The sequence below is a fragment of the Dipodomys spectabilis genome, unplaced genomic scaffold (genome assembly GCF_019054845.1).
Source record: "Dipodomys spectabilis isolate Male_0828 unplaced genomic scaffold, ASM1905484v1 ptg000361l, whole genome shotgun sequence".
In the NCBI taxonomy this organism is placed as follows: domain Eukaryota; kingdom Metazoa; phylum Chordata; class Mammalia; order Rodentia; family Heteromyidae; genus Dipodomys; species Dipodomys spectabilis.
The window spans coordinates 2,910,001-2,916,663 of record NW_024871038.1 but is presented as its reverse complement, the minus strand read 5'-3'; positions in this window follow the sequence as shown (position 1 = coordinate 2,916,663).

The window sequence follows — 6,663 nt, the reverse complement described above, 5'->3', positions numbered from 1 at the left end:
GCCCTAGGGGTTGACAAAATAAGAACAGATTGACAAGCAGATGGTAGTACACTAATAAATATATTTCTTTATAGAGTGCCAGAGATGTCTATACATTATTCAATTATATAGACTACATTCCTACCAATTTTTGGGTATTTATTATGCCTCCATGTAATTAATGTTATTGGTTTCATCCTTAACAAACTAAGTAAATCCATCAGTGTCCTGAAATTATTGCATTCCTGTAAGTAATAATATTCTTTTAATACTTTATAAATATTAAATAAAATCAGTCTCCTGAAATCATGCTGTCTTATTTTATAGGAGCATCATCCACTATCAACTCATTCAACAGTGACACTGATAACATTCGAATGTTATTCCTATGGATGGGAAGGAGTCTCTTATTATCTCCTGCCATTGATTGGTGTCAGGATGGGGATTCGAAATCAGAGCCTACATTGCCACGTGGACCTTTGACTTCCCGAATAGCCCAACAACCTTCAGCAATTAAAGGTGAAGTACCCTTTGCAACAGTGTCATTCAGAACCAGGACGGTAACCGTGCAAAGGAAGAAATCATAAAAAGTCCATCTTCGCATTTTTTTCTGTGCATTTTTTTTCCATACAAGGCTTGGGGGTCTAGGATCCCAGGATCAGTTGTGGGTCCAGTGGCTGCACCCCAGCATAGGGTGATCATAGGCTGAGGCAGAGTTTCCATGACTTTAATTCAAGGCATTTGTTGAGCAAAAAACAAAAAAATAAATAAATTAGCTCCCAGGCTTGCAATTCACCCCATTTATTCGGCCAGGCTTTGGATTTGAACTCAGGGTCTGGGTAAATCTGCAGTACTATGGAAGAAGGGGAAGCTCACCATACTTGAAGATAAGAAAGTCAGGCCTGTACTCTAGGCCTGAATTCAGACCCAGGCATGGAAAACAGACTTTTTATATACATTGTAAAGCCAAGATTTGTACTTACCTATGGGTGTTCAGTCCATACGCGTTTGGTGTGGTTGTTCCATGTACTTTTTCATTTATTCATTTATTTACTGTTGATTTTACTATGATGATACCCATCCCGTTTATTACATTGAGAGCATCCTATAACATGGCATCCAGATTTGTAGACATGTTCTCCATCATGCCTGACACCCAGGACTCTCAGAGAAAAAGAAAAAATGTTTCACACTCTGCTTACTGCATGATCCAATTGTTGGTAGTGCTGGGATCTGAACTCAGGGCTTAGCAGGAACAATTGGTGAATACTTCAAGGTGAACACACCAGTCTGTGAGCAACTACGGAGTTAGGCCATTCCCAGGATTTGCTATTGATCCCTAGGGTGGGCCACGATACTCATAAATTCATTATTTAAACATAGGATCTATATTTACATACGTGTGGACAGCATCTTGCATTTGGTGTACTTCTCCTTATTTTCTGCCTTATTCATGGAAGTATTGTGTATTTTACTGAGTATGTTGACAAGCGCTTACATGTATGACAGCCTATTGCCATGGCTACAGGATTTTCTCTTCATTCTCCATCCTAGCTGAGACCCAGGACTTTCACAGGAAAAGAAAACAGGTGAATCTATGGGCTTCTCACATCAGGATTAATCTTTTGGCAGTGTTGGGATTTGAACTCAGGGGCTAGCAGGCCCAAATGGGGAAAGGGTCAAGGTGAGGCCACCAGCCTGTGAGCAATGGAGGAGATACACCATTCTCAGTACCTGACATTGAGTCCCAGGGAGGGCCAGATAGTCAAAAATTCATATTTTAAACATAGGATCTATATTTACATACATATGTGGACAGCATCTTGCATTCAGCGCACTTTTCCTTATTTTTTGTCCAATTCATGGAGCTTTTGTGTATTTTACTGAGTATGGTGACAGGTATAAGTGTGCTGACATGGATGACAAACTGTTCTCATGGTTATAGGGTTGCCTATGCATTCTCCATCCTAGTTGAGACCTGGGATTTTCACAGGAGAGGAAATCATGTGCAACACCTGGCTTCTGACAGGACAATGAATCTTTGCTCAGTGCTAGGATTTAAACTGAGGTCTGGGTAGCTCTGTTTCACTTTGGGGGTAGGAGAAGCTCACCATCCTTGAAGACTAGAATGTTAGGCCTGGTTCAGGGCCTGATTTGAAGCCCCAGAACTGGACAAAATAACAGGCCCACCTTGTTTAAACATAGGATCCCTCTTTACCTACAGGTGTGGTATGGATCTTGCATTCAGTGTAGTTATTCTTTTTATTTTGTGTTTTATTCATGGATGTATTCTGTATTTTATTAAGAATTGTGATAGATTTAACTGTGCTAACATGGATGATAAACTATTCCCGTGGCTATAGAGTTGCCTATATAGAATTCTCCATCCTCGTTGAGACCCAGGACTTTCACAGGACAGGAAAACAGGTGGATTGATTGGCTTCTCCCATCAAGGTGAATCTTTTGGCAGTGATGAGATTTGAAGTCAAGGCCTATCAGGCCAAATTGCTGAATGGATCATGGTGAACCCACCAGCCTGTGAGCCACTAAGGAGCTAGGCCATCCCAAGGACCTGAGATGGAGCCCTGGTGGGGGCCAATATAGTCATAAATTCATCATTTAAACAGAGGATCTATATTTCAATACATGGGTGGGCATCATCTTGCGTTCGGTGTAGTCATTCTCTTTATTTTGTGTCTCATTCATTGATGTATTGTGTATTTTCCTGAGTACAGGATGACAGATATAACTGTGATGACCTAGGTGACAACCTATTCCCATGAGTATAGAGTTGCTTATGCATTCTCCATCCTAGCTGATACCCAGGACTTGCACAGCACAGGAAATCAGGTCTAACGACTGGCTTCTCAAATCAGGGTGAATTTTTGGCAGTGCTGTGATTCGAACTTTGGGCCTAGGAGGACCAACTGCCCAATGGGTCCATATGAGCACACCAGTTTGTGAGCCACTAAGGAACTAGGTCTTTGCCAAGAACAGAGATTGAGCCCCAGGGAGGCCACAATAATCCTGAATGCATCATTTAAACATGGGATGTATATTCACATCCATGTGTGGACTGCATTGTGCATTTAGAGTAGTTATTCTGTTTTGTATGCTATTCATGGATGTGTTGTGTATTTTCTTGAGTATATGATGACAAGTATAACGGAACTGACATGGATAACAACCTATTTCCCTGGCCACAACGTAGCCCATGCATTCTCCATCCTAGCTGAGACCCAGGACTTGCACAGGAAAGGAAAACAGGTACAACAATTGGCTTCTGACATCAGGATGAATTTTTGGCACTGCTGGGATCTGAACTTTGTGCCTAGCAGGCCCAATTGACGAATGGGTCCATGTGAGCACACCAGCCTATGAGCCACTAAGGAGCAAAGCCATTCCCAGGACCTGAGATTGAGCCCCCAGGTGTGTGTGTGGGGGGCATTGGGAGGGCACACAACAGTCATCCATTCATAAGTGGATGGTAGTATGAAAATAAGTACATATTTGTATGGAGTAGGAGAGACAGTGACCTGTGTTGGAATCCAATCTACAATGCGTCTACTGATTCTTGGATATTTCCAGATGCCTCCATTTCATGACTGTCATTATTGTCACGCTTAATCAACACTTCTTCACAAATAAGCGATACCTCATGAGTCTTGCCTAACATTTCCTACTGACATCATGCACAAACTACTCATTCAAGGATGAGATCCATTGTATTCCATGATTTTCCTGGTCCAGAAACTAGTATATCAGGATTTCCTGCCATTGCCTTCTCATAGGACGTCTGAATTCAAGCCTCAAGTGTGGAAAACATACTCCTTACATACATTTTAAAGATAGAATTTATACTTCTATTCAGATGCTCAATATATATCATGTGTGGTGTGGTCAGATTTATACTTCCATACAGATGTTCAGTCCATATTGTGTTTGGTGTGGTTATTCATTCTATTTCTTGTTTTATTCATTTATTTACCATTCATTTTATTGACTCTGATGACACGTATGCCATTTATTACATTGTTTACATTCTATCACATAGCATCTAGATTTGTAGATGTGTTCTCCATCATGCCTGACACCCAGGACTCTCCCAAAAAAGGAAAATATGTGACACACTCAGATTTTCAATCAAAAATTAAATTTTTGGCAATACTGGGATCTGAACTCAGGGCCTAGCAGGCCCAATTCATGAATGTGTGAGTATGAGCACGGAAGCCTCTAGCCAATGACGCTGTCAGGTGGTTCCCAGGCACTGAGATCGAGCCTCAAGTTTGGCCAAAAGAGCAATACATAGATAGGCAGACAGTGGGATACAAATAAATATATAGGGTTGAGAACGTGGCTCAGAGGTAGAGCGCTTGCCTTGTATGCATGAGGCCCTGGGTTCGATTCCCCAGCACCACATAAGAAAAAGAAAAAAGAGCCGGAAGTGGCGCTGTGGCTCAAGTGGTAGATTGCTAGCCTTCAGCTGAAGAGAAGAGGGACAGAGCCCAAGCCCAGAGTTCAGGCCCCACGACTGGACCCCCACCCCCTAAAAATAAATAAATATTTATTAGTAAAGAGTGTCAGAACCGTCTATCTATGATTGAATGACATTTACTACATCTCTACCAACTCTTAGGTATTTATTATATTGCCATTGAAATAATATTATTCTTTTCATGTTTAATAAACTATTAAGATCAATTAGCATCGTAGGATTATTGCCTCTATTTTAGACTAGACAAATGCAGGAACTACTCTTTCAATCGGTATTCTTTTGCATACGAACAAGTCTTTTGTGATCTCCTGCCATTGGTAGGTGTAAGAATCAGGATTAGAACCCAGGGCCGATGTTGTCATTTTGGATTATGGCTTTCCTGATTGCCTGCCAGCCATCAGCAATGTTAGGTCAGATCCACTTTGCAACTGTGTCATTCAGAACCAGGATGGTGACTGTGCAAAGAAAAAATTGTAAAAAACCCCAGCTCACCACTTTTTATGCTGTTCTGCTTTTCTTTTTTTTTTTTTACTTCCTGCAAGCCCACTGGGCCTAGAGTCCCAGGATCAGCTATGGATCCGGAGGCTGCACCGCAGCCTAGGAAGATCAAAGTTGAGGCAGAGTTGCCAAGACCTGAGTTCAAGCCACGTGTTTGGCAAAATTAACTAGCTAACTAACTAACTTACTAACTAAATTAAAAAAAATAAAAGCTCCCTGGTTTGAAATTTCTGTCAGTTTTCTTTCTGAGCTTGACATTTCAATTTAGCGTCTGGTAAATCCGTAGCAATGTGAGGGAAGGTGCAGAGTTGCCAGTCCTTGAGTTCAAACCCCATGCCAAGCCAAAAATAAATAAGTCACTGAGCTCGGCATTGAAAGGTAGTTGTGGAGATGGGAGGGAAGGAATAGTGGGAAAACAAAGAGGCAACAATGCTCACTACGAAATGTTCTCATTACTTAGCTCATGTAACTGTAACCCCTCTGTACAACATTTTTACAATTAAAAAATGTACAAAAACTAACGAAGTGCTCAAGAAGCACTTTGGGGATAATGGAAGGGTATCTGAACACTGTACAAAATTCTACACTGCTTTTTTTAATGTTCAGTATGGAACTGAATAAACATAACTGCTTCCATTACAAACATTAAGTCACTGTCTTGGAACTGGGGCCAATATTTCTGCTACTGATGGATTTTGAGATCACCGTCCAGGTAACTCTTTTACACCATTTGTGAAGGGGAAGCTCACTGTCCTTGAGGAAAAAAAAATTCAAGCTAGAGTTGCCAGGGCCTGAATTAAGGCCCTGCAATGGAAATGGTATTTATATACATGTGTAATATTTGATATATATGTACATATGTATGTTTGTTTCATATTATGATTATTATTATTGATTTTGTATTTATTTTTATTTTATACATTTTATTTTTTATGGTATTTAGTATTATTATAAACATAATCTTTATTCTGTTTTGTACATCTATTATAAAATTATACACAATAATTTACGACATTGACTCATTTTTCATTAATACTTTATTAAGTGTTGAATCATGATACATAATTAAATTGAACCATTTGTCACATTCAACATGTGTTTAGAGTCTGCCACCAGTATGAGATTTGTCTTATCTTTGGACAACTTCCTATAGGTATTTTTTCAGATGATTTATACTCAGAAGCCTTTTCTTGAGGATAGGCAAATTGAGGGATAAAACTGTAAGCTTGGGGCTGGGAATGTGGCTTAGTGGTAAAGAGCTTGCTCAGCATGCATGAATGCCAGGGTTTGGATCCTCAGTGCCACATAGTCAGAAAAAGCCAGAAGCTGTGGAATGGCTCAAGTGGTAGAGTGCTAAGCTTGAGATAAAGGAGCTCAAAGACAGTACCCAGGTCCAAGTTCAAGCCCCAGGTCTGGCAAAAACATTAGGCCAGACGCCGATGGCTCATACATGGAATCGTTCCATCTCAGGAGGCTGAGATATGAAGACCACAGTTTGAAGACAGCCTCGGGATGGAAAGCCTGTTAGACTCTTACCTACAATGAACCCCAAAAGACCCCATGTGGCCCTGTGTGTCTAGTGGCAGAGTGTTCACCTTGAGCTGAAGGGCTCAGGGACAGTGCCCAGGCTTCGATTTGAGAGACACAACTGGAAAAATAGTGAGGGATAATCAAAGTCCTTTTCCTATTTG